This window comes from Triturus cristatus, chromosome 2_1 (genome assembly GCF_964204655.1).
Source record: "Triturus cristatus chromosome 2_1, aTriCri1.1, whole genome shotgun sequence".
Taxonomy (NCBI): domain Eukaryota; kingdom Metazoa; phylum Chordata; class Amphibia; order Caudata; family Salamandridae; genus Triturus; species Triturus cristatus.
In genome coordinates, this window is record NC_140581.1 from 593,838,336 (window position 1) to 593,855,591 (window position 17,256).

The 17,256-nt window shown below is 51.0% G+C and overlaps 1 long non-coding RNA gene across 1 annotated transcript in view; it reads left to right on the forward strand.

Moving 5' to 3' along the window:
- The window catches only part of LOC146865665 (uncharacterized), a 101,965-nt gene extending 85,228 nt beyond the window's left edge, over nt 1-16,737 (forward strand). The window contains exons 3-4 of the long non-coding RNA XR_014976674.1: nt 14,173-14,303; nt 15,333-16,737. This is a non-coding gene — a long non-coding RNA (uncharacterized LOC146865665). The remainder of the gene's footprint in view (nt 1-14,172; nt 14,304-15,332) is intronic.
- Nucleotides 16,738-17,256: the final 519 nt, after the last annotated feature.

Sequence of the window (17,256 nt, forward strand, 5' to 3'; positions counted from 1 at the left end):
GCAGCTTTGCTGACCTGGTTCTCTGGCTCTAGAGCAGCGTTGCTGGCCTGGTTCTCAGGCTGTACAACGGCTCTGCTGACCTGGTTCTCTGACTCTAAAGCAGCTCTGCTGACCTGGTTCTCTGACTTGACAGCAGCTCTGCTGACCTAGTTCTTTGGCTCTAGAACAGCTGTGTTGACCTGGTTCTCTGGCTCTACAACGGCTTTACTGACCTGGTTTTCTGGCTCTACAGCAACTCTGCTGACCTAGTTCTCTGGGTCTACAGCGGCTCTGCAGACCTGGTTCTCTGGCTCTACAGCGACTCTGATGGCCTGGTTCTCTGGCTCTACAGTGACTCTGCTGACCTGGTTCTCTGGCTCTAAAGCAGCTCTGCTGACCTGGCTCTCTGGCTTTACAGCAGCTCTGCTGACCTGGTTCTCTGGCTCTATAGCGGCTCCGCTGACCTGGTTCTCTGGGTCTACAGCGGCTCTGCAGACCTGGTTCTCTGGCTTTACAGCAGCTCTGCTGACCTGGTTCTCTGGCTCTACAGCAGCTCTGCTGACCTGGTTCTCTGACTCTACAGCAGCTCTGCTGACCTAGTTCTTTGGCTCTAGAACTGCTGTGTTGACCTGGTTCTCTGGCTCTACAACTGCTTTACTGACCTGGTTTTCTGGCTCTACAGCGGATCTGCTGACCTGGTTCTCTGGCTCTACAACTGCTCTGCTGACCTGGTTCTCTGGCTCTACAATGGCTCTGCTGACCTGGTTCGCAGTCTCTAGAGCAGCTCTGCTGACATGGTTCTCTGGCTCTAAAGCAGCTGTGCTGACCTGGTTCTCTGGCTCTACAGCGGCTCTGCTTACCTGGTTCTCCGGCTCTAAAGCAGCTCTGCTGACCTGGTTCTCTGGCTCTAGAGCAGCTCTACTGACCTGGTTCTCTGGCTCTACAGCAGCTCTGCTGACCTAGGTCTTTGGCTCTAGAGCAGCTCTGCTGACCTGGTTCTCTGGGTCTACAACAGCTTTGCTGACCTGGTTCTCTGGCTCTACAGCAGCTCTGCTGACCTGGTTCTCTGGCTCTAGAGCAGCTTTGCTGACCTGGTTTTCTGGCTCAAGAGCAGCTTTGCTGGCCTGGTTCTCAGGCTGTACAATGGTTCTGCTGACCTGGTTCTCTGGCTCTATACCGGCTCTGCTGACCTGGTTCTCTGGCTCTACAGTGGCTCTGCTGACCTGGTTCTCTGGGTCTACAGTGACTCTACTGGCCTGGTTCTCTGGCACTATAGCGACTCTGCTGACCTGGTTCTCTGACTCTAAAGCAGCTCTGGTGACCTGGTTCTCTGGCTCTACAGCAGCTCTGCTTACCTAGTTCTCTGGCTCTATAGCAGCTCTGCTGACCTGGTTCTCTGGTTCTACAGCAGCTCTGCTGACCTGGTTATGTGGCTCTAAAGCAGCTCTGCTGACCTAATTCCTCTGGCTCTAACGCAGTTCTGCTGACCTGGTCTCCCTGGCTCTACAGCAGCTTTTCTGACCTTGTTCTCAGGCTCAAGAGCAGCTCTGCTGACCTGGTTCTCGGGCTGTTCAACGGCTCTACCGAACTGGTTCTTTGGCTGTAGAGCAGCTCTGCTGACCTTGTTTTCTGGCTATACAGCAGCTCTGCTGACCTGGTTCTGTGGCACTAAAGCATCTCTGCTGACCTAGTTCTCTGGCTGTACAGCAGCTCTGCTGACCTGGTTCTCTGGCTCTACAGCGGCTCTGCTGACCTGGTTCTCTGGCACTACAACTGCTCTGCTGACCTGGTTCTCTGGCTCTACAATGGCTCTGCTGACCTGGTTCTCAGTCTCTAGAGCAGCTCTGCTGACATGGTTCTCTGGCTCTAAAGCAGCTCTGCTGACCTGGTTCTCTTTCTCTACAGCGGCTCTGCTGACCTGGTTCTCCGGCTCTAAAGCAGCTCTGCTGACCTGGTTCTCTGGCTCTAGAGCAGCTCTACTGACCTGGTTCTCTGGCTCTACAGCAGCTCTGCTGACCTAGGTCTTTGGCTCTAGAGCAGCTCTGCTGACCTGGTTCTCTGGCTCTACAACAGCTTTGCTGACCTGGCTCTCTAGCTCTACAGCAGCTCTGCTGACCTGGTTCTCTGGCTCTACAGCAGCTCTGCTGACCTGGTTCTCTGACTCTACAGCAGCTCTGCTGACCTAGTTCTTTGGCTCTAGAACAGCTGTGTTGACCTGGTTCTCTGGCTCCACAACGGCTTTACTGACCTGGTTTTCTGGCTCTACAGCAGCTCTGCTGACATGTTTCCCTGGCTCTAAAGTAGCTTTGCTGACCTGGTTCTCTGGCTCTACAACACCTCTGCTGACCTGGTTCTCGGGCTCTACAGCAGCTCTGCTGACCTGGTTCTCTGGCTCTGGAGCGGCTCTGCTGACCTGGTTCTCTGGGTCTACAACAGCTTTGCTGACCTGGTTCTCTGGCTCTACAGCAGCTCTGCTGACCTGGTTCTCTGGCTCTAGAGCAGCTTTGCTGGCCTGGTTCTCAGGCTGTACAATGGCTCTGCTGACCTGGTTCTCTGGCTCTATACCAGCTCTGCCGACCTGGTTCTCTGGCTCTACAGTGGCTCTGCTGACCTGGTTCTCTGGGTCTACAGTGACTCTACTGGCCTGGTTCTCTGGCACTATAGCGACTCTGCTGACCTGGTTCTCTGACTCTAAAGCAGCTCTGGTGACCTGGTTCTCTGGCTCTACAGCAGCTCTGCTTACCTGGTTCTCTGGCTCTATAGCAGCTCTGCTGACCTGGTTCTCTGGTTCTACAGCAGCTCTGCTGACCTGGTTATGTGGCTCTAAAGCAGCTCTGCTGACCTAATTCCTCTGGCTCAAACGCAGTTCTGCTGACCTGGTCTCTCTGGCTCTACAGCAGCTTTTCTGACCTTGTTCTCAGGCTCAAGAGCAGCTCTGCTGACCTAGTTCTCGGGCTGTTCAACGGCTCTACCGAACTGGTTCTTTGGCTGTAGAGCAGCTCTGCTGACCTTGTTTTCTGGCTATACAGCAGCTCTGCTGACCTGGTTCTGTGGCTCTAAAGCATCTCTGCTGACCTAGTTCTCTGGATGTACAGCAGCTCTGCTGACCTGGTTCTCTGGCTCTACAGCGGCTCTGCTGACCTGGTTCTCTGGCTCTACAACTGCTCTGCTGACCTGGTTCTCTGGCTCTACAATGGCTCTGCTGAACTGGTTCTCAGTCTCTAGAGCAGCTCTGCTGACATGGTTCTCTGGCTCTAAAGCAGCTCTGCTGACCTGGTTCTCTGTCTCTACAGCGGCTCTGCTGACCTGGTTCTCTGGCTCTAAAGCAGCTCTGCTGACCTGGTTCTTTGGCTCTAGAGCAGCTCTACTGACCTGGTTCTCTGGCTCTACAGCAGCTCTGCTGACCTGGTTCTCTGGCTCTACAACAGCTTTGCTGACCTGGTTCTCTAGCTCTACAGCAGCTCTGCTGACCTGGTTCTCTGGCTCTAGAGCAGCTTTGCTGACCTGGTTCTCTGGCTCTAGAGCAGCTTTGCTGGCCTGGTTCTCAGGCTGTACAACGGCTCTGCTGACCTGGTTCTCTGACTCTAAAGCAGCTCTGCTGACCTGGTTCTCTGACTTGACAGCAGCTCTGCTGACCTAGTTCTTTGGCTCTAGAACAGCTGTGTTGACCTGGTTCTCTGGCTCTACAACGGCTTTACTGACCCGGTTTTCTGGCTCTACAGCAGCTCTGCTGACCTAGTTCTCTGGGTCTACAGCGGCTCTGCAGACCTGGTTCTCTGGCTCTACAGCGACTCTGATGGCCTGGTTCTCTGGCTCTACAGTGACTCTGCTGACCTGGTTCTCTGGCTCTAAAGCAGCTCTGCTGACCTGGCTCTCTGGCTTTACAGCAGCTCTGCTGACCTGGTTCTCTGGCTTTATAGCGGCTCTGCTGACCTGGTTCTCTGGGTCTACAATGGCTCTGCAGACCTGGTTCTCTGGCTTTACAGCAGCTCTGCTGACCTGGTTCTCTGGCTCTACAGCAGCTCTGCTGACCTGGTTCTCTGACTCTACAGCAGCTCTGCTGACCTAGTTCTTTGGCTCTAGAACAGCTGTGTTGACCTGGTTCTCTGGCTCTACAACGGCTTTACTGACCTGGTTTTCTGGCTCTACAGCGGATCTGCTGACCTGGTTCTCTGGCTCTACAACTGCTCTGCTGACCTGGTTCTCTGGCTCTACAATGGCTCTGCTGACCTGGTTCTCAGTCTCTAGAGCAGCTCTGCTGACATGGTTCTCTGGCTCTAAAGCAGCTGTGCTGACCTGGTTCTCTGGCTCTACAGCGGCTCTGCTTACCTGGTTCTCCGGCTCTAAAGCAGCTCTGCTGACTTGGTACTCTGGCTCTAGAGCAGCTCTACTGACCTGGTTCTCTGGCTCTACAGCAGCTCTGCTGACCTAGGTCTTTGGCTCTAGAGCAGCTCTGCTGACCTGGTTCTCTGGGTCTACAACAGCTTTGCTGACCTGGTTCTCTGGCTCTACAGCAGCTCTGCTGACCTGGTTCTCTGGCTCTAGAGCAGCTTTGCTGACCTGGTTCTCTGGCTCAAGAGCAGCTTTGCTGGCCTGGTTCTCAGGCTGTACAATGGTTCTGCTGACCTGGTTCTCTGGCTCTATACCGGCTCTGCCGACCTGGTTCTCTGGCTCTACAGTGGCTCTGCTGACCTGGTTCTCTGGGTCTACAGTGACTCTACTGACCTGGTTCTCTGGCACTATAGCGACTCTGCTGACCTGGTTCTCTGACTCTAAAGCAGCTCTGGTGACCTGGTTCTCTGGCTCTACAGCAGCTCTGCTTACCTGGTTCTCTGGCTCTATAGCAACTCTGCTGACCTGGTTCTCTGGTTCTACAGCAGCTCTGCTGACCTGGTTATGTGGCTCAAAAGCAGCTCTGCTGACCTAATTCCTCTGGCTCTAACGCAGTTCTGCTGACCTGGTCTCCCTGGCTCTACAGCAGCTTTTCTGACCTTGTTCTCAGGCTCAAGAGCAGCTCTGCTGACTTGGTTCTCGGGCTGTTCAACGGCTCTACCGAACTGGTTCTTTGGCTGTAGAGCAGCTCTGCTGACCTTGTTTTCTGGCTATACAGCAGCTCTGCTGACCTGGTTCTGTGGCTCTAAAGCATCTCTGCTGACCTAGTTCTCTGGCTGTACAGCAGCTCTGCTGACCTGGTTCTCTGGCTCTACAGCGGCTCTGCTGACCTGGTTCTCTGGCTCTACAACTGCTCTGCTGACCTGGTTCTCTGGCTCTACAATGGCTCTGCTGACCTGGTTCTCAGTCTCTAGAGCAGCTCTGCTGACATGGTTCTCTGGCTCTAAAGCAGCTCTGCTGACCTGGTTCTCTTTCTCTACAGCGGCTCTGCTGACCTGGTTCTCTGGCTCTAAAGCAGCTCTGCTGACCTGGTTCTTTGGCTCTAGAGCAGCTCTACTGACCTGGTTCTCTGGCTCTACAGCAGCTCTGCTGACCTGGGTCTTTGGCTCTAGAGCAGCTCTGCTGACCTGGTTCTCTGGCTCTATAACAGCTTTGCTGACCTGGTTCTCTAGCTCTACAGCAGCTCTGCTGACCTGGTTCTCAGGCTGTACAACGGCTCTGCTGACCTGGTTCTCTGACTCTAAAGCAGCTCTGGTGACCTGGTTCTCTGGCTCTACAGCAGCTCTGCTTACCTGGTTCTCTGGCTCTATAGCAGCTCTGCTGACCTAATTCCTCTGGCTCTAACGCAGTTCTGCTGACCTGGTCTCCCTGGCTCTACAACAGCTTTTCTGACCTTGTTCTCAGGCTCAAGAGCAGCTCTGCTGACCTGGTTCTCTGACTTGACAGCAGCTCTGCTGACCTAGTTCTTTGGCTCTAGAACAGCTGTGTTGACCTGGTTCTCTGGCTCTACAACGGCTTTACTGACCTGGTTTTCTGGCTCTACAGCAGCTCTGCTGACCTAGTTCTCTGGGTCTACAGCGGCTCTGCAGGCCTGGTTCTCTGGCTCTACAGCGACTCTGATGGCCTGGTTCTCTGGCTCTACAGTGACTCTGCTGACCTGGTTCTCTGGCTCTAAAGCAGCTCTGCTGACCTGGCTCTCTGGCTTTACAGCAGCTCTGCTGACCTGGTTCTCTGGCTCTATAGCGGCTCTGCTGACCTGGTTCTCTGGGTCTACAGCGGCTCTGCAGACCTGGTTCTCTGGCTTTACAGCAGCTCTGCTGACCTGGTTCTCTGGCTCTACAGCAGCTCTGCTGACCTGGTTCTCTGACTCTACAGCAGCTCTGCTGACCTAGTTATTTGGCTCTAGAACAGCTGTGTTGACCTGGTTCTCTGGCTCTACAACGGTTTTACTGACCTGGTTTTCTGGCTCTACAGCGGCTCTGCTGACCTAGTTCTCTGGGTCTACAGCGGCTCTGCAGACCTGGTTCTCTGGCTCTACAGCGACTCTGATGGCCTGGTTCTCTGGCTCTACAGCGACTCTGCTGACCTGGTTCTCTGGCTCTAAAGCAGCTCTGCTGACCTGGCTCTCTGGCTTTACAGCAGCTCTGCTGACCTGGTTCTCTGGCTCTACAATGGCTCTGCTGACCTGGTTCTCAGTCTCTAGAGCAGCTCTGCTGACATGGTTCTCTGGCTCTAAAGCAGCTCTGCTGACCTGGTTCTCTTTCTCTACAGCGGCTCTGCTGACCTGGTTCTCTGGCTCTAAAGCAGCTCTGCTGACCTGGTTCTTTGGCTCTAGAGCAGCTCTACTGACCTGGTTCTCTGGCTCTACAGCAGCTCTGCTGACCTGGGTCTTTGGCTCTAGAGCAGCTCTGCTGACCTGGTTCTCTGGCTCTATAACAGCTTTGCTGACCTGGTTCTCTAGCTCTACAGCAGCTCTGCTGACCTGGTTCTCAGGCTGTACAACGGCTCTGCTGACCTGGTTCTCTGACTCTAAAGCAGCTCTGGTGACCTGGTTCTCTGGCTCTACAGCAGCTCTGCTTACCTGGTTCTCTGGCTCTATAGCAGCTCTGCTGACCTAATTCCTCTGGCTCTAACGCAGTTCTGCTGACCTGGTCTCCCTGGCTCTACAACAGCTTTTCTGACCTTGTTCTCAGGCTCAAGAGCAGCTCTGCTGACCTGGTTCTCTGACTTGACAGCAGCTCTGCTGACCTAGTTCTTTGGCTCTAGAACAGCTGTGTTGACCTGGTTCTCTGGCTCTACAACGGCTTTACTGACCTGGTTTTCTGGCTCTACAGCAGCTCTGCTGACCTAGTTCTCTGGGTCTACAGCGGCTCTGCAGACCTGGTTCTCTGGCTCTACAGCGACTCTGATGGCCTGGTTCTCTGGCTCTACAGTGACTCTGCTGACCTGGTTCTCTGGCTCTAAAGCAGCTCTGCTGACCTGGCTCTCTGGCTTTACAGCAGCTCTGCTGACCTGGTTCTCTGGCTCTATAGCGGCTCTGCTGACCTGGTTCTCTGGGTCTACAGCGGCTCTGCAGACCTGGTTCTCTGGCTTTACAGCAGCTCTGCTGACCTGGTTCTCTGGCTCTACAGCAGCTCTGCTGACCTGGTTCTCTGACTCTACAGCAGCTCTGCTGACCTAGTTATTTGGCTCTAGAACAGCTGTGTTGACCTGGTTCTCTGGCTCTACAACGGTTTTACTGACCTGGTTTTCTGGCTCTACAGCGGCTCTGCTGACCTAGTTCTCTGGGTCTACAGCGGCTCTGCAGACCTGGTTCTCTGGCTCTACAGCGACTCTGATGGCCTGGTTCTCTGGCTCTACAGCGACTCTGCTGACCTGGTTCTCTGGCTCTAAAGCAGCTCTGCTGACCTGGCTCTCTGGCTTTACAGCAGCTCTGCTGACCTGGTTCTCTGGCTCTACAGCAGCTCTGCTGACCTGGTTCTCTGACTCTACAGCAGCTCTGCTGACCTAGTTCTTTGGCTCTAGAACAGCTGTGTTGACCTGGTTCTCTGGCTCCACAACGGCTTTACTGACCTGGTTTTCTGGCTCTACAGCAGCTCTGCTGACATGTTTCCCTGGCTCTAAAGTAGCTTTGCTGACCTGGTTCTCTGGCTCTACAACACCTCTGCTGACCTGGTTCTCTGTCTCTACAGCAGCTCTGCTGACCTGGTTCTCTGGCTCTGGAGCGGCTCTGCTGACCTGGTTCTCTGGCTCTACAGCGGCTCTGCTGACCTGGTTCTCTGGCTCTACAACTGCTCTGCTGACCTGGTTCTCTGGCTCTACAATGGCTCTGCTGACCTGGTTCTCAGTCTCTAGAGCAGCTCTGCTGACATGGTTCTCTGGCTCTAAAGCAGGTCTGCTGATCTGGTTCTCTGGCTCTACAGCGGCTCCGCTGACCTGGTTCTCTGGCTCTAAAGCAGCTCTGCTGACCTAGTTCTCTGGTTCTAGAGCAGCTCTGCTGACCTGGTTCTCTGGCTCTACAATGGCTCTGCTAACCTGGTTCTCTGGCTCTACAGCATCTCTTCTGACCTGGTTCTTACGCTCTAAGCAGCTCTGCTAGCCTGGTTCTCTTGCTCTAGAGCAGCTCTGCTGACCTGGTTCTCTGGCTTTAAAGCTGCTCTGCTGACCTGGCTCTCTGGCTCTAAAGCAGCTCTGCTGACCTAGTTCTCTCCCTCTAAAGCAGCTCTGTTGACCTGGTTTCTCTGGCTCTGCAGCAGCTCTGCTGACCTGGTTCTCTGGCTCTAGAGCACCGCTGCTGACCTGGTTCTCTGTCTCTAGAGCAGTTCTGCTATCCTGGTTCTTAGGCTCTAGAGCAGCTCTGTTGACCTGGTTCTCTGGCTTTGAAGCAGCTCTGCTGACCTGGTTCTCTGGCTCTAGAGCAGCTCTGCTGACCTGGTTCTCTGGCTTTGAATCAGATCTGCTGACCTGGTTCTCTGGCTCTAGAGCAGCTCTGCTGACCTGGTTCTCTGGCTCTACAACGGCTCTGCTGAACTGGTTGCAACAGATATAGGGTCGATTCTGAAGAAAAGTCACCCAGGAGTAAATTTCCGACATTTTGGGATTGTAGGAGTACTGCCGGGAAACCATGATGACAATCACACTTTCGTGAGGCCTGTTGTGGAATTCTTTGTAAATCTCAATGTTCTCAAATGCGTATATGGGTATTTTTGGAAACAAATATAGGTAACGTACATTTACGCATGCGCAATGCTCTCTTAATTACAGAAACCCATTCCCCTGCATCTCAAACAATTTTGGGTGAGTCTGTTCTCCATTTCCACCCTCCTTAAAGACGTACTCCTGCCCGAACAATATTACATTTTGGACCGTGTCACAGGAGGGAACGGATTGCGAGAACACCCACAAACACGCAGGCTTGGCGGAGAGAAACTTCCAGTCCCAGAGCATTCCCACCATGTAACGTCTGCGCCCCGCCCCTTGGTCGCACAATACATGGAAGTAAATCTCTGTACTAGTGTTATAAATCTACACTCTGATTCCTACGCCTGAATTAACCTCTGAGGGCCGTGCGCGTGCACATCTCCTGTCCGTGCTGGTACAGCGAGCAGGAGCTAGGGAGGGACTGTGCATGTGCAGACGTTCAGAGCTCCTGTCCGTACGCGTGAACAGCTCCTGTCCCCCTTCGTTCAAGAAACCGACAACAATAGATCTCGCCAAGGTGGCAGCTTATGCGCTGCGCCGCTAGGCGAGACCTAGAAACACACACACACCTGACTCCACCCTTACTTGTTCAACAGGCTCCCTTTGGAATCCCAGGAAGGAAGAGAATGGCAGGGAATGAAAACTGCAGAATAAATAAACAGAGCTCACAAAAAAACAGCTAACTTTCTGTCCTACTGCTGCCTTCATGGCCCAGATGCCGGAGGTAGTGAGGGCAGTGCCAAGGGTACCAAAGGGTGAGCTGCAGGGGCCTCCAACCGACGTCCTCATAAGGTGCAAATCGCTGCCCCCACTGAACTGACTCCAAAGGTGATAAACAACTGCAGTTAGTGTAGTTTAACCAATGGGTGTAGCCTTTTATTCACATAGTCACATAGCATCAGTGAGGCATGATAACCATAGTAAAGCAGACATTATTATTATGAGAATACATGACTTAAGATCAGCCAAAGATATTATTGTAATGAGAATGCAGGACGCAGAGGCGCATTCAAATCCCACTCGGATATCATGCACCTAAACACAGCCCTATCCAAGATTCAATCCTGGTTTTTCACAAACCATCTCAAACTTAATCCAAACAAAACTGAAATCATTCTCTTCTCTCCCAAAAACAACCCTCTCCCCTTTCAAGCATGGATAGCAGACCTTAATGCCCTTAACTGCTCTCTCTCCCTAGCCGAATCAGTCAAATCTCTTGGCATCACCATCAACAATAAACTTGCGCTCAATACCCATATAAAAAATTCGGCAAAAGGAGCACTCTTCTCACTCCGGCTTCTCAAAAAAATAAAACCGTTCATTCCTGCGGAAGATTTCAAATCGGTTATCCAATCTTTAGTCCTTTCTAAGATTGACTACGGAAATGCTTTACTCACCTGAACACCCAAAGTTCACCTTGCCCCCCTCAAATCTGTCCTCCACTTAGCGGCCAGACTAACAACCGACTGTAAGCGGTCTGAACACATCTCTCCTGCCCTCAAATAACTCAAATGGCTTCCCATTGAAGGCAGATCCTCGTATAAAATTGCCTGCATTACACACAAGGCCCTTTATCAAAAGACACCAAGTTACCTCTCCAACAAACTCACTAAAGCTGGATGCTCCCGGACGTTTAGAAGCTCAAACGCACTTCTTCTCGTCCCCCCCGCTATTAAAGAAAAAAGCCTCGCAGTCATGCTCCTTGTCTGGAAAAGCCCCCAGCATCTGGAATGCCCTCCCCAAAGTTCTCCGTTGTACCTCTTCCTATATCAGTTTCAAAAAAGGCCTTAAAGTACACTTGCTCAATCAATATTGGGGTAATTAATCCCTCTCTTACTATACTTGTGCTACCCACCCCTCCTCCCTTAAACACTACCGCTCTCCCCCTCGCCTCTCACACTTCTACAGCCCCACTCCTCTCCACCCTACTTCCCTCTTTTCCTATCCTAATTTTTTCCCTCCATCGCCTTCTTACATACCCTATCCCTCCATGCGCTATTTTGTCCACCGAACCTACCCTTTTGCTCCTTTTACTGTTATTATCTGTATGTGCTCAACTGAATCTTTTAGTCCTCCATGTATAATTGCCTCACTATTTAACAATTTGCTCCGTTTTGTCCTAAATAATTTTTATGCAAATGTAAAGCGCTCTGATACACCCGGGTGGAGCTAGCGCTATATAAAACTTCTAAAATAAATAAATTAAATAAATAAATAAACTAGAGGTGAATTTTGGGGGGTTACTAAAAATTTCGGGGGGGGGGGGGGCCTGACTCTTCCAGCAATATGCAGAGTGGAGATGCAGGGGCTCTAAGAAGGGGTGAAAAATAACAAAGCCTCATTAACAAGCAAATGGTCTTTTAAAGACCTGTGAAGTACTCGGTGCGGCTGTGTGTGTGCCCGGGAAGCTGTCTCAGCCCGGGCTGACACACACGACGGGGGGGGAGGGGGGGCTGAAGCCCTTTGAGCCCAATGGCAGGACGTAAGATCTGCTAGTCAGATCCAGATTGTGCAAGCAAATAAAACATTTGTCTCCATCTGTTACAGCGCCACACTTCAGAGTGCACTTGTAAGATCAGCCAAAGACATTGTTATGAGAATACAAGACGTAATATCAGCAGAACAGTTCAAAGAGCGTGCAAGCAATAAAAACAGTTTTCTCCACCCCTTACAGCAGAACACTTCGGAATGCAAAAAGTGCCAGTAGGCCCCTTTTTCATATCCATCGCCCACACCCTTAACCAAGGGCACCCAGGGCGTAACTTATTGGCAACTTCCCTTCCATCACTCGAGGAGGGATAGGCAATACCTGCATTTCCACATATACCAGGGCACCGCATAGCGCTCAGTCCCTGCTGGGGTACCTGTCACCAGGCAAAACCCCACAGAATGTTCAACTCCAGGCATCTGGGGGTGGGGCAGAAATGTCCAGGACCACCAGCAGGTCAGTCCCCCCTCCTGCCTGCCCAGTGCCTGCACAAATGAACACCCCTCCAAGGGGTAAGTTCAGTCAGTCCGAACTTTGCGTAGCTCCCTTTTTCGGCTGCAAGAAATTCCACCAATTCCTCCTTCATGCAGGAGTGGGTGGGTGGTTGGTGCAGTATGTTGGCTGGTGCGCAGTGGAGGGAAAGGAGGCTGATCGTTCGCCTCGTGGGGCCTTATTTGTTGCCTCTCTGGGCGCCCCCAGATGACATCACGGTCGGTCCTCTTCATGGTGAAAACAGATGAGGGACTCCCCTTCTTGGCTCCTGCCTGTGGAGCGAATTAGGGCGCCTGTACTGCTATTTGCAAGGGGAGCCTGGTCATATCGAGCGTTGCAAGGGCACGCAGACACAACTCAATGCGGGATAGATATGGTGGCAAAGCTGAAGAGAACAGGCAGGAACAAATACAGTGCAGGGATGATGTGGAGTGGGGCAGGCGACAAGCAGATAGGGCCACAGGTGGGAATTATTTCTCGCTGGACACTGGTGCTGTATGTTCCACATGTCCAAGATTTGCTATTTACTATCAGAGCAAGAGCAGCATCTGTGTCCATGCAATGAGAGTAAACTGTACTGCTCAAACCCGCCTGCTATACTCAATACGTACATCACACTTTTACCAGAGCAAGAGACAGAAAGGAGGGAGAGCGGTGACGAAGCTAAAGGAGGGGTGAGATTGTGAAACACCTGCAAGAGTGAGTGGAAGTGACCGGAAGTGTAGGAGTGGAAGTAAGAGGCACGCGGTGGGATCAAGACCGGACTGCCTCAGCACTCATATCTTAAGAAAAATTCTGCCCCACTGTATTTTTATTAATATTTCTTTTTTTACGAAGGAAATACTTCCTTGCTGTAGGGCCTTTGAAAAAGCTGCAGGGGGGTAATATCCAGGGCAGGGATCAGTCAGGAGAGACACAGCGCAGACATGGAAGGCCTATTACAAGCAGAGTTGGCCAGGACAGGGAGGACCTGTATAACACGGTCAAAGCAGGCTCATCCCAAAAACCCGCAGAGAGCAGGCCGGACAGATTTAGCGTAAATGGGGCAGACAATGTGAGCAGGCACAGTGCAGGTGTAGGACAGATAGAGAGGGCAGCAGGGCACACGGAGGCAACGTGCAGCTAGGAGAGTAACAGAGCAGACAGGGCATATGCCCATAACATGCAGGGCAGGCGCAGCGCTGCCACTAGAGGCACAGGGCCAGATGTACGTCCCTATTTTGCATGCACAAACGGGTTTAATAGGGCCCTTTAAAATCCCTATTTAGCGAGTCACAATTTTTTTTTGACTCGCTAAATAGTAATTGCCAGTCTCTATTAGGAAGGGGCTTTCCAAGGGCGTCCCTTCCTCATAGCGACTCAGAGGCCTATGTAAGAATGTTTTGCGACTGCAATTGCGGTCGCCAAACACTTGCCATTTACCACCCTCTTCAAGAGGGTGGTAAAGCACTCTCAAATGGGAAGGGGTCACCAGGAGACCCCTTCCCCTTTGCGAAAGCAGGGGTAATATATTTTAGGGGCAGGCAGTGGTCCCAGGGTCCACTCACCTGCCCTTAAAAAATGAAATGACAATGTTTCATTTTTCTTTTTTTTAATGCAGCAGCCCGTTTCAGTCCCAGATATTGAGGCCTGCTGAGCCTAGCAGGCCACCATACCTGGGAGAGCCAGCCATTCCTAACGGGGTCACAAATTGCAAGCGCCTCATTAATATGCATGAGGCATGCAATTTGCGACCCCATTAGGAATCGCTAACAGTGTCTCAGACACTGATGTACATGGCATTTAGCGACTCTCAAATTGCAACTCGCAATTGAGCGCAATTTGAGAGTTGCTAAATGACATGGTCGTACATCTGGCCCACAGTCCAGACAGAGCAGGCACAACACTGGCAGGACAAGTAAAGTGCAGGCAGAACGACATGACACCACAGACAGAGCTGGCACAGCGCCTACACAGAAGGCAGAGTGCAGACTAGATAGGCCCAGCACAGAAAGAGCAAGCATGGCTTGGGTACCGATTGATCAGAACAGGGACAGAACAGGCAGGAACAGCGCAGAGCTGCTTTAAGATGAGAGGCAGTACCGGCTCACAGTTAACTCTGATTCTCCTCTTGCCCCCAGGCCTGCTGTGCCCTGCTGCTCCTCTTCCTCTCGGCAGAAGCCGCTGGCATCACACGGAGGCACCAGACGGACTGCCTGCCCACGCCGACGGGACCCTTGAGGGAGCGCTCCCTGACCCCATGGTTCCTGGAGTGAGTGACTGTCACGTTTACTACACTGTGACTCAGGTGGTGGTGCCTGGCAGTGTGCGTTTGTATGTGGGGCTCTTAAAGTCGTATTACTTCCGTATAGTTCTTCCATGATGTCCCTAACTCACTAGGCGCTATGCCTTACTAACACGTTGCATAGATTGTAAACAGGAGCAAGGCACAGATGCCCTTTATGAGGATTTACGATTGCCTGAATTTATATCCTTATTTTGAGTAGTGATAATGCCTAGAAGTTGCGTCCGTCCTTCAATGAGCTATGAACAACACCGCTGCCTTCAATATGGCCCTTGTTAGGTACCGAGATGCCCTTAGGCTCCCAGGGTCCACAGTCCCCGAGGTTACTAAAATTGACATTTTTTTAACCATCTACAACGGTGTTATCAGTCAGCTGCTGCCTCCTGCGTAGTGCCTCACCACTTCATCTAACCCCCCATCTCTGGCGCCTCTATCATGAGCCCTGATCCAGTCTGGGTGGCCACAAGGCCTGGCACAGGTTCTAATACGTCAATCCCTACACCACACACTACACAGCCACACTTCCATGCAATGTTATCCAGAGTACCTGTCGCCTACTCAAGCTTCTGTACCATACCTGTCAACCAAACATGCCAGCCCCTGCCATGTCTGTCATAGGAAACATGACCGGTCCTGCTCATCTTACACCATACCTGTCACACCAGTCATACCAAACATATGAGCACATGCTCAACTTACACCAACTCTGTCAGACGAAACATGCCAAACGTGCACACACACACACACCACACACACACACACACACACACACCCCACACACACCCATGTATATGTGGAGTTAGGCATAGAAAATCTATACAAACGTACCTTTCAATATTTTGTACTTTGATAATCTGGTTGTGATATTGTGACCCTTGGATATTCTGTCTTTGGTATTCCCACCCACACCCTTTGGGTCTCTGTAGATGTTTGATAGGATGTTTAATAGTATCTTTGAGTGCCTGATGTGTAACTTGCTTTTTATGTTTTCCACAGCAATCATTATGATCCAAATCGTACCCCACAGAATGTGCCAATGGCACGCTGCAGGTACCTGGGGTGCCTCCGACCCCCTACTGATGGTCACGGATGCCACACGGAAGATCACAATCTGGTGTCCGTGCTTATCAACAGAACAATCACGGTGAAGTACCGTGTCCCTCTGAGGGAGTGTAGCGAGGCTACTAAGGACAAGCACTCTACCTGCAAGGGGAACGACACTGCCCATTGTCTGGAGGATCGGCCAATGGTGGTCTCTGTGGGCTGCACCTGTGCTTTTCCACAGTATGCAATGTGATCATAAGTTCCTAGCATACTCTGCACCTTCCTAAGACTCTTGCTGTTTCTGCATGTGTATCCTCTCTGGCCCTTTGGCCATGTGTGTGGAAGTGCTACCTGCAGACCCGTGCCCACTTAAGACAACCTGTAGGTGAAGGAAGTATCTTGTGGGTCCTGCTGTAACTCCAGACTCTTGTGATCTGTGCATGCCCCAAAGCTTCCTCTATGTCCTGTGCCTACAACAGACTATTGGCTGGCAGCCCAGCCTGTGCGGGAGCTCCCTGAATTTCTTCTGCCTACTTAAGACAACTTGTAGGTGAACTCCCTTGTAGGTCCTGCAGATTCATGCCATCTGTGCATGAAGAGAAGATCCCTTTATGTTCCATACCTACAAGAAATTATCACCCTCGTGTCATGTGTGTGAGGAGCTTCCTCTGTGCTCTATGACTACAACAGACTATAACGTTCCAGGTTTGTCTATGGAAGAGTTATTTTTATTCCCTGTCGATCTTGTGTATACGTCGGACTACCTGTAGTTGAACTTTCTTGTGAAACCTACTTTTGCTCCAGACTTTTGTCATCCTTGTATGATCAGGGATGGCTGCTTCACGGGGTGGTGTCCAAGCATGGTCCAAATGCCCTAATCCCACTTTGCCCGTCAGTGTCCCAAAGGGATGTCCTCTTTGTCTGCATCAGAAGTCTTGCTGCCTGGCTAGCTGTGGAGGCAGCAATTAGGAGTGTAACAGGTACATCCTGTAGTAACCATACAACTATAACTTTTTTTCTGTGAAAATAACTACGCAAGCTATAGGAATGGAAACCATTCCCAGTTGTTTATGTCATGTGGCTTTTCCAGCTCATATGTCAGTGTTCTATGAACCGTGTCAGTCTATAGGATGACTTATCCGTAGATCTAAGGAGGATCCACTGAGCTAGCATTCTGTGGAATTTATTGAATGTACCCTTCCTGTCTGTAGATCTAAGTAGGATCCACCGAGATAGCATTCTATGCCTTTTATCGAAATTACCGTACCTGATCTGTGGATCTAAGGAGGATCCAGTGAGCTAGCATTCTGTGTCTTTTTTTGAATATACCATACCTGATCTGTAGATCTAAGGTAGATCCACCGAAATAGCATTCTGTGTCTTTTTTTGAATATACCATACCTGATCTGTAGATCTAAGGTAGATCCACCGAAATAGCATTCTGTGTCTTTTTTTGAATATACCATACCTGATCTGTAGATCTAAGGTAGATCCACCGAAATAGCATTCTGTGTCTTTTTTTGAATATACCATACCTGATCTGTAGATCTAAGGTAGATCCACCGAAATAGCATTCTGTGTCTTTTTTTTAAAAGTACTATGCTTGTAAGGACTCTCGCATTGTCATGAGAACTAAACCAGGTTGTCGCAAAGTGCTCATTTAACAGACATTGTAATAATATGCAATTATATGTTTCAAATTACTGGAATCAATAAACATTTAAAATGTTTTATATTAAAAGCAAATTAAAGGTCTATCAGGCACATGCATCAACCACAAAACCGGTCGCAAACGGGCAGATTCTCAGAATCTGCCCCTTTGCGACCGGTATTTTTGCATTTGGGATGCATCATCCCAAATGCAAAAATCGCAATT